Source organism: Notothenia rossii, assembly GCF_949606895.1.
Source record: "Notothenia rossii genome assembly, chromosome: 8".
In the NCBI taxonomy this organism is placed as follows: Eukaryota; Metazoa; Chordata; class Actinopteri; order Perciformes; family Nototheniidae; genus Notothenia; species Notothenia rossii.
The window spans coordinates 3,232,947-3,256,438 of record NC_136906.1 but is presented as its reverse complement, the minus strand read 5'-3'; positions in this window follow the sequence as shown (position 1 = coordinate 3,256,438).

The window sequence follows — 23,492 nt, the reverse complement described above, 5'->3', positions numbered from 1 at the left end:
TTTACAAACAGTAAAAGTCTTGAGGAATTGAAGTACATTGAGGCACTTGGTTCACCATCTTCGTAACAACTTGTGCGGTATCCAAAGCCAACCAGCATTTTCACTAAAACAAAACATTTAAAACACAGACTCAGAGTATCCCACACTCCTCTGTTCTGTAAACTTAATATCTGTTGTTGTCAATGGAGTCTTTGAAAACACATACATGGATAACACGGCTGTTTCAGCGTGACCCTGTTCATGCAGAAGTGGAAACGTTGATTTGGTATTTTTACGTTTAATAATGTAACTATATTTAGCTGATTGTACTTTTACTCAAGCAACATTCGCTGGACTTGTAACAGAGTACTTTTACAGTGTGGCATTAGCACTGAAGTGAAGCATCTGAATACTTGTTCCCAAACTGCATGCAAGTGAAATAAAGTTTTTCTAAAGGAAATCTCGGGGGCGAAGAATGGAAATACAAATGATCCTTTTTAAAAAGTGTTTTCCTCTACCAGCAAAGACGGTAACGGTTTTATTTTCATATACACAACAGTGTAGAAATGGTAATGACATTTAGAATATAGATATGTACAAGAACAGAATATGAAATTAAATAATGTACATTAAGAGAAAGTTCAACACGGCATGCACCAGGTCTGCTCGTTGCATAGATGTCTGAGCGTGGTGCAAACTGCTCCGAGTGGTGCACTTCATTAGAAATGATCAGTGTCTGTTCACTGTGACCTGTGGTGGGAGGAGAAGGGGGGAGGAGAAGGAGAAGGGGGGAGGGTATCTGGTGCAGTTACATAACGGCAGCCTTTCTGCAGAGGCAGCCGAGGACAAAAGAGTTTCAGGAATATTCCAGGTGGAGCCGCTCTGATGGGAAATCAAGAGGACTGGTTGAGACCCTCGGAGTTTGAGAGGGGGTCGCTCTCCATTTCCATATAAACCGGGGGGTCATGCAGGCTCTGAGCCCAGTTCTGGTGCTTTGAGTCCTGGAGAGGTGCAAACAGGAGGGGGGGGGGGGGGGGGGGGGGGGGTCACACAAAGAGCCTCGTCTAGTGCTTTAAAATCCCTTAAACTGGGGATCAGTGCCAAATGTGGAGCGTTAAGAGTCACACTGTAACCGGGACGTGAGACACAATGGACCTGTGAACAACTTCAACCTGCATTCATATCAGGATACCTTCATTCGTCCCACAGAGGGGACATTTACATTTGTTACAGCAGATGAGAGCCAAACACCGTTTAATGTTACCTAAGAAGCATAACAAAATATTAATGAGACAAAAGTTTTAAAGGTCACCTAGTATGCAAAGTCCTCTTCTCCATGTCTCTTCTACATCAACATGTGTCCCCTCTTCTCCATGTCTCTTCTACATCAACATGTGTCCCCTCTTCTCCATGTCTCTTCTACATCAACATGTGTCCCCTCTTCTCCATGTCTCTTCTACATCAACATGTGTCCCCTCTTCTTCATGTCTCTTCTACATCAACATGTGTCCCCTCTTCTTCATGTCTCTTCTACATCAACATGTGTCCCCTCTTCTCCATGTCTCTTCTACATCAACATGTGTCCCCTCTTCTCCATGTCTCTTCTACATCAACATGTGTCCCCTCTTCTCCATGTCTCTTCTACATCCACATGTGTCCCCTCTTCTCCATGTCTCTTCTACATCAACATGTGTCCCCTCTTCTTCATGTCTCTTATACATCAACATGTTTCCCCTCTTCTCCATGTCTCTTCTACATCAACATGTGTCCCCTCTTCTCCATGTCTCTTCTACATCAACATGTGTCCCCTCTTCTCCATGTCTCCTCTACATCAGCATGTGTCCCCTCTTCTCCATGTCTCCTCTACATCAACATGTGTCCCCTCTTCTTCATGTCTCTTCTACATCAACATGTGTCCCCTCTTCTTCATGTCTCTTCTACATCAACATGTGTCCCCTCTTCTTCATGTCTCTTCTACATCAACATGTGTCCCCTCTTCTTCATGTCTCTTCTACATCAACATGTGTCCCCTCTTCTCCATGTCTCTTCTACATCAACATGTGTCCCCTCTTCTTCATGTCTCTTCTACATCAACATGTGTCCCCTCTTCTTCATGTCTCTTCTACATCAACATGTGTCCCCTCTTCTCCATGTCTCTTCTACATCAACATGTGTCCCCTCTTCTCCATGTCTCTTCTACATCAACATGTGTCCCCTCTTCTCCATGTCTCTTCTACATCCACATGTGTCCCCTCTTCTCCATGTCTCTTCTACATCAACATGTGTCCCCTCTTCTTCATGTCTCTTATACATCAACATGTTTCCCCTCTTCTCCATGTCTCTTCTACATCAACATGTGTCCCCTCTTCTCCATGTCTCTTCTACATCAACATGTGTCCCCTCTTCTCCATGTCTCCTCTACATCAGCATGTGTCCCCTCTTCTCCATGTCTCCTCTACATCAACATGTGTCCCCTCTTCTTCATGTCTCTTCTACATCAACATGTGTCCCCTCTTCTTCATGTCTCTTCTACATCAACATGTGTCCCCTCTTCTTCATGTCTCTTCTACATCAACATGTGTCCCCTCTTCTCCATGTCTCTTCTACAACAAAATGTGTCCCCTCTTCTTCATGTCTCTTCTACATCAACATGTGTCCCCTCTTCTTCATGTCTCTTCTACATCAACATGTGTCCCCTCTTCTCCATGTTTCTTCTACATCAACATGTGTCCCCTCTTCTTCATGTCTCTTCTACATCAACATGTGTCCCCTCTTCTCCATGTCTCTTCTACATCAACATGTGTCCCCTCTTCTCCATGTCTCTTCTACATCAACATGTGTCCCCTCTTCTCCATGTCTCTTCTACATCAACATGTGTCCCCTCTTCTCCATGTCTCTTCAACATCAACATGTGTCCCCTCTTCTCCATGTCTCTTCTACATCAACATGTGTCCCCTCTTCTTCATGTCTCTTCCACATCAACATGTGTCCCCTCTTCTCCATGTCTCTTCTACATCAACATGTGTCCTCTCTTCTCCATGTCTCTTCTACATCAACATGTGTCCCCTCTTCTTCATGTCTCTTCTACATCAACATGTGTCCCCTCTTCTCCATGTCTCTTCTACATCAACATGTGTCCCCTCTTCTTCATGTCTCTTCTACATCAACATGTGTCCCCTCTTCTTCATGTCTCTTCTACATCAACATGTGTCCCCTCTTCTTCATGTCTCTTCTACATCAACATGTGTCCCCTCTTCTCCATGTCTCTTCTACATCAACATGTGTCCCCTCTTCTTCATGTCTCTTCTACATCAACATGTGTCCCCTCTTCTTCATGTCTCTTCTACATCAACATGTGTCCCCTCTTCTTCATGTCTCTTCTACATCAACATGTGTCCCCTCTTCTTCATGTCTCTTCTTCATCAACATGTGTCCCCTCTGAAAGTTTCAGGAACAAAGATTCTCTCTCTTTTTGATCCATTTCTATAAAAACCTGTCTGAAAATGAGCTGATCAGATTTTGGCCACTTCATGATGTCATAACGATGTTTTGGCTTGTGTAACCATTAGCCAATCAGCAACCAAGGTAACCCCCCCACCTAAAAAATAATAATAAATACATTAAAAAAAATAAAAACTGCAATATGTCTTACCTTTTGCTGTTTCTGATCAACAGTTGTCTTGAATGGCATTAAAACAATAAAAAGGTTTATCCATAGGTTAATCCAATGTGTCTGTGTCACTTTGAAATGATTACTGATAATCCATCAGCAATAAATAGCTTTCACTTTTCAGAGCGTAAGATAGCTTTCGACTGTCTGTGTGCACATAGCTTTCACTTCTCAATGGTAACGTTGGTGTGTATGTGGAACTTTCCAATCGATTCTATTGGCTCTAATGGTTCAAAAGAGGTGTCAATCATCAAAATCGACCAATGGGTTCCAGAGAAACGGCAAATGCACCCGCATCCACCCAAATGACCCCAAAGGTGTTTTTTTGTTGCTAAACCTCACTAAAAAGGTCAAATGTCTCTTGTTTTGCATCAATCTTGATTCAGGGTACTTATTATATGTTGTACTTTGGATTCCTAAAGCTTTTAGTCTACCTTACCATCATCCAAGGGTAGTTTTCACTATAAGTAATGGTATTATTTTTGGACGGACGGATGTTCAATCTGAATTTACTTTAAAATAAAAAAAATCTATATTGATTCTGACTTTTCTACATCCAACTCACAGGTTTATCATTACTTTGAGAAAAAAGATTATTAATTTAACCCTTTTAGAAGGGAAGATATGGTCATTTGTTCTGGGAATGTCATTTTCGAGCCTGAAACCTGAAACACAGGCTCAGGGCTTAACTAAGGTCACATGTGATTCCGTTAAGGCCACTTGTGATTCTGTTAAGGCCACATGTGATTCCGTTAAGGCCACATGTGATTCCGTTAAGGCCACATATCATTCCGTTAAGGTCACATGTGATTCCGTTAAGGCCACATGTCATTCCGTTAAGGTCACATGTGATTCCGTTAAGGCCACATGTGATTCCGTTAAGGCCACATGTGATTCCGTTAAGGTCACATGTGATTCCGTTAAGGCCACATGTGATTCCGTTAAGGTCACATGTGATTCCGTTAAGGTCACATGTGATTCCGTTAAGGCCACATGTGATTCCGTTAAGTCCCACTTTATGACTTTATAAGCAGAATACATCTTGTGCTTTAAGGTATTTGCAGTTACAAAATATGCAAATATTTAATTTGTTTACATTTTTACTGATGTTGTTTTGAGTCAAAGGCCACAAGCCTCTTTGTAAGCACACATGTCTTTTCTGTCTTTATTAATACAAAATATATAATTATTTATTATAAGTGCATTATTTGTGTGTTTGTTTCTACTTAGACACACTTAAAAAATACTGACATTATATACAGATCAGTTGATTTTAATACATTTTTGCACTATTTCACTCAAATATAATCGTGTTTGAAGCATTAAATATCACTATATCCCACTATGTTTTTTACATCGTTGTGGTGCACCAGGCGTCTGAAGGATGATGCTCCAATATTACAGCTATTTGGTTTGATATATCACTATCAAACATATTGAATTAGTCATATTTCAAATAACAGTTTGTAAATGTTTTGTTCATATTGGGCACCAATTAGAAATACCTGCTACTGGTTGGTAGAGTGGAAGAAGTACAGGGACTCAGGGGGTAATACATTTATTGTTAGGATTATGTTTTAAACAGGACCCAGGCGCAGGCAATGACTGAAGATGTTTAAATGGTTTATTGTTTCGGAGACTCGGGCAGGTTTGGTGATTATGGAGGTCCGGAGTGGAGGTAGGCAGTGAGAGGCTGGACTGATTACAAGGCAGGCAGGTAGGATGCAGGAAGAAGCAGGCAGGTTGGCCGGAAGCTCTGGTGGATGATGGCCGAGGGATCGCACTGGAAACACAAGAGAAACTAGTTACAAAGAGTACGGAATTACACGCAGACAGGATAACTGAATGGGCAGCCAGGAGGATGTAATACCACTGGTGTAGAAAACAATCTGGCGGTGAGTTGCTGGGAGACTGGAGTAGATAAACTCTGTCCTGATTAGATGATGAGGGACAGCTGGGTCGGACGGCCAGGTGAGAGCAATCAGGCTGCTGCCTGCAAGGGACACCACACCCTCTCCACACACACACACAGGGGAACAAACAGGGACACAGTTTGGACTGTGACATTTATATTATTAAAATACACCCTTAGTACGATTCAATATAGTTTATATTTAATAATTACAGGGTGCAGACAGAGGACAACAAGCCTTACAGGTCCTTTTGTAATAGAGCGGTGCAGGGATGACGTCTGTTTGTTAGCAGACTCGGATGTTAGCATGTTAGCATGTTAGCATCGCAATCGTTCCCTCGACTTAAAGTCAATGGGATTTGTCAAATTGGCTTTTGCACTATTGCTGAAAATCAGATCTGTGGTGAACAAATGTTGATGATACTGATGTATGATAATCTCCACATATTAACGCCACTTTAATAATAGTTGAGGCGTAAATGCTAAGCTAAAGGCGGCTAATGTTGGGTTTGATTAATAATAATAATAATAATAATAATAATAATAATAATACATGGGACTTTTATAGCGCTTTTCATGAAACTCAAAGATGCTTTGACAGAGAATTAAGAAAAGACAACAAAGAAATACAAAAAGAGATAAACAAAACAGAAAATAGGGGGGGGGAGGGGGGTGGTCAGTGATTGGTCATGTGCGCGTTCCCTGATTACGTTTAGTCGTCTCATTTAGACACAAACCTGTCTGCAAATGAGCTGATCAAATTTTGGCCACTTTATGATGTCATAACGATGTTTTGTCTTGTGTAACCATTAGCCAATCAGCAACCAAGGTGACCCCCCCCCCCCCCCCCCCCCCACTTTATCACCTGAATCTCCTCTAGAGCACCATTGAGTTCTTTGTAACCAAATCTCTCTCAGAGGGGCGTGGGGAGGGGCTCCTTATTTTCATCTAAAGTAACAGAAGGGCCCCTTTAAGTACACGACTACGTGACCGTATGTTCCTGGTCTGTGAGACGCGTGCAGACGGACAGCTCTGAGAGTCGAACAGAACTGAAATGAGAGAGACGGATAAATAAAGATAAATGGAGACGGCATCACATGTTGGCAGCGGGATCAAACACAGTCGATGCTTCAGATAAAATCCTCCGTTCCATTGGATTGAGCACAGAACTCAAACAAAAGGGCGAACCCGATTCTGCTCTCAGACGTTTCTTTTTATTTTCCATAATAGGCGTGACTAAATAAAATCCACAATAATGCCGTCCTCATGTGGAATGACTAACTGTTTATACCGCAGGAGAAAATGACTCTCGTTTGTTTTTATTACGTTCATCAGCACCAGACGTCCCTCCGGTCTGCAGGAGGAGCGCTGAGCTGAAACTATTCACTGTTCCTTCTTCATCAAACTGGGTTTACACACAGGTGGTCGCAGTAAAACATGTCCCGTTGTCTTCCAGTGAATCTACAATAAATCACAACATGTATGCAACACACAGTGCAGCAGAAACGATTAGTGTAATACATTTTACATTTTATATTATGTTACGTATTATTACAGCAGTTTTTCCTTCCACTTTATACTCCTAGAAATACAACAATTCAAAGGGTAATATTGTAAAAAATGAACCATTGTCTTGCAGTTAATCTACAATTTTATATTATATATTTACATTGTAAATAATGTTACATAACACTACAGCAGTATGTACTTCGCTTCCGGGAGTCAGTGGGGGCTTGGACTGGGAGCCGTAGGGTCGCCGGTTCAAGTCCCCGAACAGACCTAAATATGGAGTGTGGACTGCTACTTGGAGAGGTCACAGTCCACCTCCTGCCCTGCCGTGGTGCCCTTGAGCAAGGCACCGGACAACGCCCTCCCCCCCCCCCAACTCCCATTGCTCCCCGGGCGCTGTGCAATAGCTGCCCACTGCTCCTGGTGCTAGACTCCTGGTACTAGGATGGGTTAAAAGCAGAGAACACATGTCACTGTGTGCTCTGCATGTGAGACCATTAGAGAGGGGTAATTTGAAAATACACAAGGTGCATCTCACTTCGGTTAGATTCCTTGCGTCCTTCACTTGCGTCGTTTCCCTGCGACTAGTCCCTCCCACCAGGGAAGCATGGAGAGACGCAAGGAAACCACGAGAAGCAGGGAAATGAGTTTTAAGAGCAATGGGAGGTCGTTTCATCCGGAGCGTCACGTGAAGCGATGTCCGTTTGTGATGACGCCGCACAGCTGATCATCCGACGGCAGCCAGATCAGTGCATGCGCTGCATCGTCCAATCAGTGAGCGATACACAGTAAGGGGGCGGGGCGAGTGTCTGAGGATTTCACCGGAGGATGGTCTTGTAGTTCCTCGATTATCGCTCCTCCGTTATCACTCCTCGATCCTCGGTCCTCGGTCCTCCGGCACAAATAAGGCCACTGGGACGCTACCCCAGATGGCGCAGACAAATCAACTTCCGGTCATACCGAGCCCGAGGAGCGAGGAAATGAAAAATAACAAAAGTGAGACGCACCCACAGCCGGAAAGAATCTGCCCCTTCCTTCAGACTACCTTACAGAGCCCCTCCTCCAACACACACCAACGCGCACATGACAAATGAGGGCACGAGATAAGTTTGTGCACAGAGGGAAGGCTGACAGGCAGGTAGGCCATCCAGTTACTTTAGCCGGGCCGGCTCAGATGATTGGTCGTGCTTTCTACAGCGCCACGGCTTCAACAGGTGACATTTTTTATGTATTTATTGTCAAAGCATTTAATCTATTCATTGCTATCGGGATGTTAAGAGCATTCCATGGAATATAACAACAAGTGTTTTTTCTGAAGTGAATATACCCCACCTTTAACTACATTTATCTTACAGCTTCAGTCACTTCCCAAATTATGATTTTGCATGAATACACAATGGAAAATGTTTGGCGCCTCTTCCTGTCAGGGTTAGGGTTTCAAATGGGGTTTAGTATTACAGATAAAGATATGACCTACCTCCACATGTGTGCAAACACTATTCTTATTCTTTATTAGGATCCCCATTAGCACTAGCACTAGCATTGGCTATTCTTCCTGGGGTCCTCACCATACTTGCCAACCTTGAGACCTCAGAAATCGGGAGCTGTTAGATTAACATTAACATGCTTATTGTAGTTGTAAGTGCACTGCCTTGCAGCCTGTAGCACCATCCTTGATGGAGCATATGTGTGGGCTGGACCTGTATTTCACAGGAAAGGAGTGAGCAGAGAGTAGAGTAGTTGTCGATTCTTGTTCTGTTTTCTGTGACTATCTGCCTCACCCTCTCAGACTTTGAGTTGCGCGCGCTACTAAAGAGACGTGTTACCATGGAAACCAAACAATGGTGTAGCTGTATTAAAGTCCGAGTGGAAACAGTCCTGAGTAAATCTGATTTTGTCAGAAATCGGGAGAAAAGCGGGAGAAATATGACCCCGGGAGGAAACCGGGAGAGGGCAATGAAATCGGGAGTCTCCCGCGAAAATCGGGAGGGTTGACAAGTATGGTCCTCACACACAGTTGAACATACATAAAACAAAACAGCTCATCATTTCATGCAATTGACAATCCAATATGAAGTTAAGACTAACATGATCATCCTATTTTAACCATCTTAAAGCCGAACAAACAAAAATACAAATAATTGTACATCATTACACACAGGCACAGTTCAATTATACTTTATCATACGGAGATGATTTTCTAGCACTTGAATTGTGCTGGAGAATTTGTCTGAATGATATGGACGAGTAAAGAGTTCCAGCTGAACATGGCTCTGTTTTCTGTCTCGTATTTAATTTAGATTTAGATACGAACCTTCCTTCTAGTGCATGTCGTGTTTGAAAGTTATGTTGAGCATACTGCGCTATAAACCTCTGCGATAATATATGTGGCAACACTAGCTCTTTGTGTGTGTGTGTGTGTGTGTGTGTGTGTGTGTGTGTGTGTGTGTGTGTGTGTGTGTGTGTGTGTGTGTGTGTGTGTGTGTGTGTGTGTGTGTGTGTGTGTGTGTGTGTGTGTGTGTGTGTGTGTGTGTGTGTGTGTGTGTGTGTCTCTCTATCAGGTCATGGTGGATGGGAGGATGGGTGTCTCTCCATCATTCTGTCCCGTCCTTGAGTCTTTGTCTCATTCCTCTTGTCTTGTTTTTGGATGGAGTGTCAGTCCGCTGCTGCAGGGTGTGACCTGATTGTTGTTCTCGCTGCATGTGTCTTGAAATCGCCGTCACTTGCTCAGTGTGCGTTTAAACTGTTCGGTGCCTCAGGCCGAAGGAAAGCCAACCGTGGAGTCTTTCTACTTTTGAGACTGCTTATACCTCCTTGTTTCTCCTGTATTCACTTATTTAAATGTGTTCAAACCTAAATGAGATGATGAAGCTCATTTATATTAGAATATATTAACATTTGAACAGCTCTTCAATCTTCAGCAACTCTTAAATTACTTTTCCAATATAATCACAAGATAACTTTGATGATTCGGCCGAAGCAAAGCCAACCGTGGAGTCTCTCATTTTGCGACGTGTTAAACCTCCTTGTTTCTCCTTTTTTAAACTTATTTAAGTGTGTTCAAACCTAAACAAAGTCATGATATGGACTCTTAGTACCATATATCTACGTTTGTACAATATCTCCAAGCTCTATCAGCTCTTTAACTTGACTTTTTCACCTTTTCCCCCTCCTAAATCACAAGATAATTTGGGTGATTGACTCCATCAAAGATATCTGGGGCTCGTCCCAAAGGGTGGAGCTTTTTAATTAAAACCTGTTTCTGCCACTGGAGGAAATGATTGAGAATTAATTAAGAATCTTTCTGTGTGTGTGTCCTTTTTAACTAGCAGCCTTACTTTCTGTTAGTCCTTACCTGTGGTGCTTTTCCCTCTGAGCTTCATATGACATTACATTTCGGACTCTCTCTTTACAACTTAACCTCAAACCCAATTTTGTGTAGCCTCTGTTTTCTGACCTCTTGACCTCCAGCGACAAACATCCACAGTTTGCATCAGATCAGAGAGACGATTTATTCCAGATTTTTCACATATTGACGACATCAATCATCCTCGATCTCTTGGTATCCGTCTCTTTATTATTTCCCCTCGCGGTGCGGATCACAGCGGCGTCTCGAGGCCTGACACAGTTTGTAAACCCGGGGGTTTCTCTCCGCCTGCTGAGCTCTCTGTATGTAGGGCAGAGCGGGACCCTCGCCTGGGTGAGGAGGGAGGGAGGGAGGGGGGAGAAGGGGGGAGAAAGGGAGGGATGGCAGCCAGGATTGGGGCCCCATGCAGGGATGCAGGGAGATGGCAAGCAGGGGGAAGGGTGGAGGGTAACAGGGGGCAGAGAGAGGGGGTCAGGGTGGGCATGGCTGGCAAAGAAGCAGTCCCTCCGTCTGTGCACACTCACATATTTAGTTTTCTAGACATGCAGAGGAGAGATTCTGCTCATTTTCAGTATTTAATATTTCCACTGTGACTTGTCTCCACTTCACAGAGCGGCACCCACTCAAGAACTAAAGGACAGCAACTACTCTCTCCATGTTGTGCTCCTTTAAACTTCTCCAACACATTTACCTGACAGCTTTTTACAGATCCAATCATATTTTTACTTGCAATGTAGTGTTGCTACTTCAAAGAGGTTCATATGAGTGTTTAGTATCTCTACTTTAAAGAGTCCTCTCCTGCTGATGTTCAGATGTATATCAGTATGTAGTGTCTCTACTTTAAAGAGTCCTCTCCTGCTGATGTTCAAGTGTATATCAGTATGTAGTGTCTCTACTTTAAAGAGTCCTCTCCTGCTGATGTTCAGGTGTATATCAGTATGTAGTGTCTCTACTTTAAAGAGTCCTCTCCTGCTGATGTTCAGGTGTATATCAGTATGTAGTGTCTCTACTTTAAAGAGTCCTCTCCTGCTGATGTTCAGGTGTATATCAGTATGTAGAGTCTCTACTTTAAAGAGTCCTCTCCTGCTGATGTTCAGGTGTATATCAGTATATAGTGTCTCTACTTTAAAGAGTCCTCTCCTGCTGATGTTCAGGTGTATATCAGTATGTAGTGTCTCTACTTTAAAGAGTCCTCTCCTGCTGATGTCCAGGTGTATATCAGTATGTAGTGTCTCTACTTTAAAGAGTCCTCTCCTGCTGATGTTCAGGTGTATATCAGTATGTAGTGTCTCTACTTTAAAGAGTCCTCTCCTGCTGATGATCAGGTGTATATCAGTATGTAGTGTATCTACTTTAAAGAGTCCTCTCCTGCTGATGTTCAGGTGTATATCAGTATGTAGTTTCTCTACTTTAAATAGTCCTCTCCTGCTGATGTTCAGGTGTATATCAGTATGTAGTGTCTCTACTTTAAAGAGTCCTCTCCTGCTGATGTTCAGTTGTATATCAGTATGTAGTGTCTCTACTTTAAAGAGTCCTCTCCTGCTGATGTTCAGGTGTATATCAGCATGTAGTGTCTCTACTTTAAAGAGTCCTCTCCTGTTAATGTTCAGGTGTATATCAGTATGTAGTGTCTCTACTTTAAAGAGTCCTCTCCTGCTGATGTTCAGGTGTATATCAGTATGTAGTGTCTCTACTTTAAAGAGTCCTCTCCTGCTGATGTTCAGGTGTATAGAGAGAAACTCCCTCTGGGGGGAACACAGGGATGTTAGCCTTTACAGACCATTGCCATGCACTAAAACCTATAGAACACTACAGGAGAGGGATAACCCCAAGAAGCAGAATAGGGCCTCTTTAAGCAGATTTTCACACAAACTCTTGGCTTCTATTTAGAGGTTTTTGTGTATAGACACCCTCGCTCCCCCCTCTCTCTCTCTGTCTCCCATCTTGTTTCAGCCTGTCTCCCCCTCCTCCCTCAGACAGACCCTCCGATCATTGCCCTCCGTCTGGCTTCCCTTTCAGCCTCCTGCCCGGCCACCGCCCCGTTCCTTCTGTCTGTCTGGCTGTCCTTTACCCAGATGCCCCCAGAACCACTGCCCATTACCCGCCATCGCTACATCTATCTCCCCACGCTCTCCCCCCTCCACCCTTTTTATCTGTTTCCTATCAGCGGTCAGACTCTATAACCACCACGGCCCCTGATTGGACCCCCACACAACACAGACTGTTGCAATCATGGTGCAATAAACCTGCAATGTGCAATATCAGATCAGATGTCACTTTTGTTGTAACGTTGTATATTTCCCCGCTGCAGGGTTAGCAAAGGAATTTGATTTATGTCACTTTAAAAAAATTGGATAGATGAGTTACTTGAGGAACATTTTGAATGCAGGTCTTTTACTGAAACAGAGTATTCCTACACTCTGGTACTTCTACTTTTACTCAAGAACAAGATCTGAGTACTTCTACTTTTACTCAAGTACAAGATCTGAGTACTTCTACTTTTACTCAAGTACAAGATCTGAGTACTTCTACTTTTACTCAAGTACAAGATCTGAGTACTTCTACTTTTACTCAAGGAGAAGACCTGAGTACTTCTCCCACCTCTGCATTTGACAATAAAGCCATTCAATTGATATATAAATATGACAGTATGTGACATACAGCTGTCTTCTTTTGCTGTAACCAGAGAGGGCAAAAGTAAACACATCCTTTACTCAAGTAGAGGTACAGATACTCATGTTTAAAAATACTCTGGTGAAAGTAGAAGTACTGACTAAACTTCTTTACTCAAGTCAAAGTAAAGAGGCTTTGAAATGTACTTCAGTAAAAAGTACCCATAACTAGCAGCTGTTTTAAAGAGTACCTGACCTCCCTTTATATTAATAGAACAATAATGTCATTGTTAGCTAATGAATGTTTCCATGGTGACCAACGGCAACATGACAACGTTTCCATTGGTCCCTCTTCTTTAGAGAAGACCAGGAAATGATGGATACACGGATCGTGTTCAAATCAATAGGCACGCAATGACTCTAAATAATAATGATCACGCCACCAAACACACATTCAGACTAAAGGAACCAGCCTGTTTGGAAAATGAGAGAAGTAGAAAGTACAGGTATTTGAGTTCAACATGTAAGAAGTAGAAAGTACAGGTATTTGAGTTCAACATGTAAGAAGTAGAAAGTACAGGTATTTGAGTTCAACATGTAAGAAGTAGAAAGTACAGGTATTTGTGTTCAACATGTAAGAAGTAGAAAGTACAGGTATTTGGGTTCAACATGTAAGAAGTAGAAAGTACAGGTATTTGTGTTCAACATGTAAGAAGTAGAAAGTACAGGTATTTGGGTTCAACATGTAAGAAGTAGAAAGTACAGGTATTTGTGTTCAACATGTGAGAAGTAGAAAGTACAGGTATTTGAGTTCAACATGTAAGAAGTAGAAAGTACAGGTATTTGTGTTCAACATGTGAGAAGTAGAAAGTACAGGTATTTGAGTTCAACATGTAAGAAGTAGAAAGTACAGGTATTTGTGTTCAACATGTGAGAAGTAGAAAGTACAGGTATTTGAGTTCAACATGTAAGAAGTAGAAAGTACAGGTATTTGTGTTCAACATGTAAGAAGTAGAAAGTATAGGTATTTGTGTTCAACATGTGAGAAGTAGAAAGTACAGGTATTTGAGTTCAACGTGTAAGAAGTAGAAAGTACAGGTATTTGAGTTCAACATGTAAGAAGTAGAAAGTACAGGTATTTGAGTTCAACATGTAAGAAGTAGAAAGTACAGGTATTTGTGTTCAACATGTAAGAAGTAGAAAGTACAGGTATTTGGGTTCAACATGTAAGAAGTAGAAAGTACAGGTATTTGTGTTCAACATGTAAGAAGTAGAAAGTACAGGTATTTGGGTTCAACATGTAAGAAGTAGAAAGTATAGGTATTTGTGTTCAACATGTGAGAAGTAGAAAGTACAGGTATTTGAGTTCAACATGTAAGAAGTAGAAAGTACAGGTATTTGAGTTCAACATGTGAGAAGTAGAAAGTACAGGTATTTGAGTTCAACATGTAAGAAGTAGAAAGTACAGGTATTTGTGTTCAACATGTAAGAAGTAGAAAGTACAGGTATTTGTGTTCAACATGTAAGAAGTAGAAAGTACAGGTATTTGAGTTCAACATGTAAGAAGTAGAAAGTACAGGTATTTGAGTTCAACATGTAAGAAGTAGAAAGTACAGGTATTTGTGTTCAACATGTAAGAAGTAGAAAGTACAGGTATTTGAGTTCAACATGTAAGAAGTAGAAAGTACAGGTATTTGAGTTCAACATGTGAGAAGTAGAAAGTTCAGGTATTTGAGTTCAACATGTAAGAAGTAGAAAGTACAGGTATTTGTGTTCAACATGTAAGAAGTAGAAAGTACAGGTATTTGTGTTCAACATGTAAGAAGTAGAAAGTACAGGTATTTGAGTTCAACATGTAAGAAGTAGAAAGTACAGGTATTTGTGTTCAACATGTAAGAAGTAGAAAGTACAGGTATTTGAGTTCAACATGTAAGAAGTAGAAAGTACAGGTATTTGAGTTCAACATGTAAGAAGTAGAAAGTACAGGTATTTGAGTTCAACATGTAAGAAGTAGAAAGTACAGGTATTTGTGTTCAACATGTAAGAAGTAGAAAGTACAGGTATTTGAGTTCAACATGTAAGAAGTAGAAAGTACAGGTATTTGAGTTCAACATGTAAGAAGTAGAAAGTACAGGTATTTGAGTTCAACATGTGAGAAGTAGAAAGTTCAGGTATTTGAGTTCAACATGTAAGAAGTAGAAAGTACAGGTATTTGAGTTCAACATGTAAGAAGTAGAAAGTACAGGTATTTGTGTTCAACATGTAAGAAGTAGAAAGTACAGGTATTTGAGTTCAACATGTGAGAAGTAGAAAGTACAGGTATTTGAGTTCAACATGTGAGAAGTAGAAAGTACAGGTATTTGAGTTCAACATGTAAGAAGTAGAAAGTACAGGTGTTTGTGTTCAAAATGTAAGAAGTAGAAAGTACAGGTATTTGAGTTCAACATGTGAGAAGTAGAAAGTACAGGTATTTGTGTTCAACATGTAAGAAGTAGAAAGTACAGGTATTTGAGTTCAACATGTGAGAAGTAGAAAGTACAGGTATTTGAGTTCAACATGTAAGAAGTAGAAAGTACAGGTATTTGAGTTCAACATGTGAGAAGTAGAAAGTACAGGTATTTGTGTTCAACATGTAAGAAGTAGAAAGTACAGGTATTTGAGTTCAACATGTGAGAAGTAGAAAGTACAGGTATTTGAGTTCAACATGTAAGAAGTAGAAAGTACAGGTATTTGTGTTCAACATGTAAGAAGTAGAAAGTACAGGTGTTTGTGTTCAAAATGTAAGAAGTAGAAAGTACAGGTATTTGAGTTCAACATGTAAGAAGTAGAAAGTACAGGTATTTGTGTTCAACATGTAAGAAGTAGAAAGTACAGGTATTTGAGTTCAACATGTAAGAAGTAGAAAGTACAGGTATTTGAGTTCAACATGTAAGAAGTAGAAAGTACAGGTATTTGTGTTCAACATGTAAGAAGTAGAAAGTACAGGTATTTGTGTTCAAAATGTAAGAAGTCAAAGTAAAAAGTCGTCAGGAATATAAGTAGTGGAGTAAAGTACTGACACCATAAAAATGTACTTAAGTGCAGTAACGAAGTATTTGTACTCCACTACTTCCCACCTCTGGCTGTGACGCTGTAAATGTCCTCGCTGTGGGACGAATAAAGGGATTCTGATTCTGATAACCTCGTCTCTGCCTCGTCTCTCCCTCGTCTCCCCCTCGTCTCCCCCTCTGCACAGATGCCTGGCTTGGTTTGCAACAGCTGTCTCTCCATGTGCCGCCACCAAGTGTTGCCTCCATGGTGGTGGTGGGGGGGGGGAGTGGATTAGTCATGAATATTCATGCTCCCTTGTATGAACCACCCAACAGAAAAATGGCTCCACAGAGGAGACAAACGATCGTCATGTGTCTATAGAATCAGAATCAGGTTTATCACCAGGTGGGTTGACACCTTATATATACAGTCTATGGTTGACACGTACGAGGAATTTGACTTGATGTCGTGGTGCATACGTAAAAGTAAAACAAAAATGTAAAACACACAGATAGAGAACTAGAAAAATAATAAAAAATATAGTAAAATATAACAATATTTACAAAATATGGAATAAAAATCGGCAAAAAAATATTTATATTGTTTTAGATTGTGTGAAATGTGACTTCTTTTACAATGGATTTCCTTAAACTTTAGAAACAAATAAATTAAAATATATATATTATTTCCATTTAAATAATAATCTGAATCCAAAATCAGGATTAGAAAAATAAATGTAAAATCATTTAGCCCTTAACAATCCTTGCAGAACTTGCAAATGCTTGATTTAAAAGCAACTAATTAATATATTAAAATTAAACACTTCTTTTATTCCATTCCTCATGTATACAATATCCTGCTATATATTTAATTTACTCTAAATTGGTATTTCCATTTTTTAATGCTGTTTTATTTCTATTTTGAGATGTTTACATTTTAGAATAGTATACGCCTGCTCTTGTAATGTCTCTTGTGTGCAATGCCTTGTGTTTCATGCTGCTGCAACGCAAACATTTCCAACAGAGAAATGGGGGAGACTCCACCCCTCAGAGGAGAGGGAGTTAGGATAGGGAGGACATGATGGAGGAGTTTTTGAAGCGGGAGGCAGACGGAGGAGAGGAGGCGGACCAGACTGAATGGCAGGGATCCATAAAACGATACCCCCCCCCCCCCTCAGAGGTGTGAGAGAGGCATGGGAAAGAGAAAATGGGAGCCGATTGGAAATTTGGGAAACAGGAACATTGTGTACCTTCAGGATTTGGCTTGAAACCTCTGCTTTCTGCAGTCAATGATTCATTCAAATGCTGTGAAGAGGAGACTTTGGAAGTCAAATGTAAAACCACTCAGGTTACGAAATGTACACGTTTGGTTCAGCAGGATAATCTCCACACATTAACACCACTTTATGATTTCTGAAGTAAAAAGCTAATGTTGGGCTATAAAGGAACTACAGCACGGTCACATGACTTCACGACACCACCGCTAAGCTAAAGGAGGCTAATGTTGGACTATAAAGGAACTACAGCACGGTCACATGACTTCACATCACCACCGCTAAGCTAAAGGCGGTTAATTTTGGGCGTGATGACATTTAGTCGTCTAATTTAGAAACTGGTAGTAACAAAAGTTTTGAATTCACTAGTGGGGTATTTTAATGTCGTAGAACAAAACGTTAAAATCTCTTCAGTTAACCACAGAACTTATTTCAGGCTAACAACCAAATAAAAACCATTGACATAAGTAGTGTAAATGAGACGACTAAACGTCATCACGCCCAACATTAGCCTCCTTTAGCTTAGCGGTGGTGACGTGAAGTCATGTGACCGTGCTGTAGTTCCTTTATAGCCCAACATTAGCCTCCTTTAGCTTAGCGGTGGTGACGTGAAGTCATGTGACCGTGCTGTAGTTCCTTTATAGCCCAACATTAGCCTCCTTTAGCTTAGCGGTGGTGACGTGAAGTCATGTGACCGTGCTGTAGTTCCTTTATAGCCCAACATTAGCCACCTTTAGCTTAGCGGTGGTGATGGGAAGTCTTGTGACCGTGACAGCGCCTCTTCAAGAGCAAACGCTCTGTGATGTATTACTCAGCTCCAAACTTTAAGAAAAACAATCTTTTCTTTGTCAAATCTATTTCAGCATTTATCACGGTGATGATTGGAGCTCAGATTCGTTCTGGTTCTGGTCCAGCCGGGGTGTCATCATCTGCTGGGGGGGAGGGAAACGAGAGGGAGGCGTTAAACAGAAGAGTATGGTCCAACCCCCCCCCCATCACCACCTTCTCTCTCACCCCCAGAGGAGAAAACATGGCCGCTATAATCTCTTTTCCTGGCGCTCCATGAAAGAGCGAGGAAGAGCTGCTCAGATCTGCTGCCCCTCACCCTGCCGTCCATCTTCATCTCCCCCTGGTCTTCCTCTCTTGTTCCCGCTCTTCACTTCCTCGTCCAGGATCTCCCTGCAGTCACACCTCATCCTTCACTCACTTCCCTTCATTTCTCACACCTCCAGATATTGCTTTCAGATCTAATGTATCTGGATGGAAGTTAGCATCGAAAGGGGGTCCCTCTTGATTGTTCCATTGGAAACAGCGCGGTCACATGACTTCACGTCACCACGCTAAGCTAAATGTGGCTATTGTTGGGTGTGATGACGTTTAGTCGTCTCATTTAGACACCAGTGGGGTATTTAAGGACATAGTTAATGTCATAGAATAAAATCTCTTTCTCCTTATTTCAGGCTAACAACCAAAAACACATTCAGAAAACCATTGACCTCCAGACGAGGTGAAACGCTGACTAATTTCTAGGTTTAGGACTAATTTGTGTACCACTCTATTAGAAAAGAGTGTATTGCCTTATTTATGAACCTCTGAAGTGTTACGATTCGCGGAGGGGTGTCATCCTTCACCAAGCGCTTTCACAAACCCCTTTCTCACTCTCACATTAGTCTAAAACACTCAATAACACACCCCAGCTGTCTCTTCTCTTCTCATACACACAGCAGAACACACACACACACACACACGGAGTTAATCAGACCTGTAAAACCCTGCTTGCCGGTGGAAGATAAGCTCAATGCTGTTAGCCTCCTGAGAGCGACTCTCCTCCAGCGCTGCCGGGGAGCCGCCTGATAAGAGAGGAGAGTGTGGGATACCCTGAGACACACACACACACACACACACACACACACACACACACACACACACACACACACACACACACACACACACACACACACCATCAGTTAGCCAGGATCTTCTGCTGAGCCAATCAGAAGCTAGAGGGCCCGAGGCTCCACGAATCATCCTCGTCCATCAGGTGTTGCTAATCTCGCTGCAGGTGGCTGTTAGCATCTATGCTAATAGAAGCTTCTGCATGTGAGATTATTGCAGAAATATGTATTTATTCGGGGGGGGGGGGGATTCAGAAAATGATTGCTTCTCTTCACTTTTAAGATCTTTTATCGGAAAGCAAATCAATCAGAAAACTTTCTCTGAGTTTACGCTCCTGTATTTGAAGTTGTCCTACCTTGATGTACAAAGGGCTACCTCACTTTCTCAGGGGTTTTTATTTGGTAATTAAGCTCCGATGCTAATTAAGCTCCAACCTGTGTTTCTAAGGCCCGTCGGGATTCAGTTCAAATGATCCAGTGAACATATATATACGCTGAGATATGGAAATACTGCGTTTCAACATCAGACGGTGTTTGAAAAGTCAGAGGAGGAATCTACGCAGCGATGTATTTTAATATCAAAGACACAACCTCCAGAGCTTTGTGAAAAAGAATGAGCAAGAGTGAGATAAATATGCAATTAACTCAGGATACCATTTATGTAATAAACCAGTCCATGGACTTTAACTGGATTAAGAAACAACCATTGACTCTTATTGTTGAATAACATTGTTATTAGCGTTCCTTATTCTTCTATTTGTTTGTCTGTTAAACTGTGGCTGTGAAGACCTTTTTTTAAATCTATTTTTCATGTTGTTTTGTATATGCACACATGTGTCTTTGCCTCTGCAGCCCCTCTGCAGCCCCTCTGCAGTGGCCCCCTAGCTTGGACATGACAAAACTGATATTTTCGTTTCACATTGGATCTTTTATCTTGGAGTTTGAAGTGAGATGTGTGAAATAATATTTATAATTCATCTGCTAAAATGCATCACATCCTTCTGTATCTATGACCTTTCCCTGCGGGGGCAACACTTACATTTTAGACCCCTGAGAAATGTGTTTGGATCTAAAAAAGTTTTAATGATTTTGAGGAAATTATTAATAATTCAGAAAAGAAATACTTTTTTTTCCTCATGTTTTTTGGGGGGGGGAATTTCTTTTTTCTGATTTTTCTGATTTGTTGGGGGGGGGGTCTTAAAGATCACAGAATTCAGATTGTGTTTCTCTGAAACTCAAGGTCTGATAGTACAGTCTGAATTCTGAGGGATGAAATCTGATTTATGTAATTCTTTCAATTTCAGGAAAGAAATCTGGAATGAAATATTTTTCAGATCTTTTGTTTCGTTTTTTTGAATTTTGAATTTACTTTTTCTCAGAACTACTTTTATACTTTTGGTCAGATCAAAAAAATGGACTTGATTGTTTTCGGTTCTGATAATAAAGCCTGGATTCTGAGGAAAATCTTTTCTGAAAATCTTAAAGATTACAGAATTCTGACTTTTTCTCTCAGAATAAAAATAAAAAATCACATGTGGCCCTCACCCTCTTCCGTACATTAGCCTGCAGGATGTAGTGGAGTATCAAGTCCCTCAATGTTTTGAAGTTGAAATCCACCTCTTTGTGGCAGAACACTTGACTCCTCTGCAGCTCTCTTTATTTTCATTTATCTCTCTTTTAATCTCTTATAATATTCTAACAATGTCAATCGCAGGTAATTCACTTTCACAGAGAGATAGTAAATATTAAATTATATTCTTAACATCTTCCAACTGAGTCTCGGTGGGGGGATGTAATAAAGTGCATTTACTCAAATACTGTTTGAAGTAAATCCCCTGATATATAAACCTGGACATTTCATGTATTATATATAGGCCTACATGTCTTGTTACATGTTAACTAAGATTTGAAGTGCAGTGTTTTTACTTAAACTCCCTCTGAGTTGCAGCAGATGTTTTTTTGTTTTTTTGTAAGTTGGCGCGGGTCAAATGCTCTTAATTGAAACCCATCAGAAGAACCGGGAGAACGGCTCGGCTCTGCTCGGGTCCGCGGGCCGTGCCAAGGTCAGCATTCCCCGGCAGAGCGTTGTCAGGTTAGTGTGTGTGTGTGTGTGTGTGTGTGTGTGTGTGTGTGTGTGTGTGTGTGTGTGTGTGTGTGTGTGTGTGTGTGTGTGTGTGTGTGTGTGTGTGTGTGTGTGTGTGTGTGTGTGTGTGTGTGTGTGTGTGTGTGTGTGTGTGTGTGTGTGTGTGTGTGTGTGTGTGTGTGTGCAAACTGCTGCGTATTACATGCATAACGATAAAGGGAAAGGTAAAGAAAGTTTTCACGATGTTTTTAGGCAAACAAAAAACGAGTACAAAAGTGTTGGAGATGCGATGCTTCCAAATAGGGTCATTTTAGGGGTTACTGTGCCAAATATGTGCGTAAAACAAACATGGTTGCTCTTTTAAGAACATATTTTTTGTTTCCTAAAACCCTTAATATTTGTATCCCCTCTAAAATAAACGGATATTAAAAATACGTGCATTAAAACAGCCCTGTGGTGCGTTCAGGTGCCACACAGGCCGCGTTTTCGATGCAAATGTATTTAAGAAGGAGGTCAAATAAAAGGCCTAGTCAGAAATAAAACGAACGAAATGTCTGAGAGGACTTTTCAAACCTAAAAATGAGATGCTTGTGTTGGACACGTTTTGATGCAGCTTTTATGAATGATGCATCAAACACAAGATGATCCAGGCTTCGTGTGTAAAGCGGAAGTTAGAGAGAGTGCGCAGGTTGATTACATTAAAAAATAAATAACATCAATAATATATAATATAATATAACATGGTGTCTATCTGCTGAGTGTAGAGAAATTGGATGCATTTTAACACGTGATTGCGATCGTAGAGACACAAAAAGGGTTAATGAAAAATAAAGCTTGAGACGTCTCATCTCCTGGAGGCCGCGCAGGCCACACACACACACACACACACACACACACACACACACACACACACACACACACATTAATACTTAATCGGACAGATTTTAAAACGCTGTATTTGTTGTTTCACGACTGAATTTGGGCCTTAAATCGCAAAAATATATAAAGATAAAAATATATGCATGAGAACAAATTAGTCCTCATGTTTTGTGGCCTTCTTTATATCATTAACCTATAGATTCTAAAATATCAATACATATAATATGAATACATTAACCCCCACTCTCACAGAGCATTTAACCCATTTTGACCAAATTGAGGCCTGGACTCGTTCTCATTTATCCTGGAATTCATATTGTGTGTATTTTATTGTGAGTTGTAAAGCATTTCTCAAAGGTATAAAGTCGCATTGTATGTGTTTTATCTTAATTAAATTAAGAAACAACGGATATTAAATATAATTCAAATGAAATGGAGCTAAATCCAAAGACTTTGCATTTAATCTGGCGTTATTTAACCACGTTTTGACTCAAAATGAGGGTTAAATGTACCTGCTGATCCTTTTAGACAGCAAAAAGGAAAGCTTAACAATACATTCAAGTGTGGTTATATTGAGAATATAATTAGGTCATTTAATTTAACCCGGTTTCCAATCAATTATTCCAACATTTTAAAATACTAAAATGTGTCTTTAGTCCAACATTTATCTAAAAAGTGGGATTTTTTTAATGGTTTTTAATATTTTTGTGAAAGACAAACTGCTCCAGCATCACATAAGCATTTATCTGAAAGTCACTGAGTTTCTATCAGCTTTTTATTCCTCTGTTTGTAGAGAAATAAAGATCCCATCCTCTCCCTGCATGACGTCACCAGCTGCGCACTTCCACCCAAAGCTTCTTTTACCATAAAAGGTCAACACGCTTGTTTTGGGGTAATTTATTCAACACCGGGACATCTGATCCATTAAAAAACCCAGGGATACATTTAATATTTATAGTGAATACTTGCTGTGTTTCTGCACCTGCTCTGCTTTGTTCAGGACAACATAAACACATCACGTTAGACTCATGGGAACAACAACAAGGCCTTACATTTGGACACGTTGCTGTGCGTAAATGTGGAGGATATAATAATCTAAAATAAGGTCTAATATATTATGCAAACTTCTCTCCACACGCCTGATATAATCTGTAAAAAAAAGGCATGATAATTCAATTAACTGTGGATATTTTCTGCAATATTTAACTTTTTATTTCATCTTATTCTATTTTAAATGCATAAAATGTTCCTTATTCTGCAGTTACTTGCCCGTTTAGTCACTT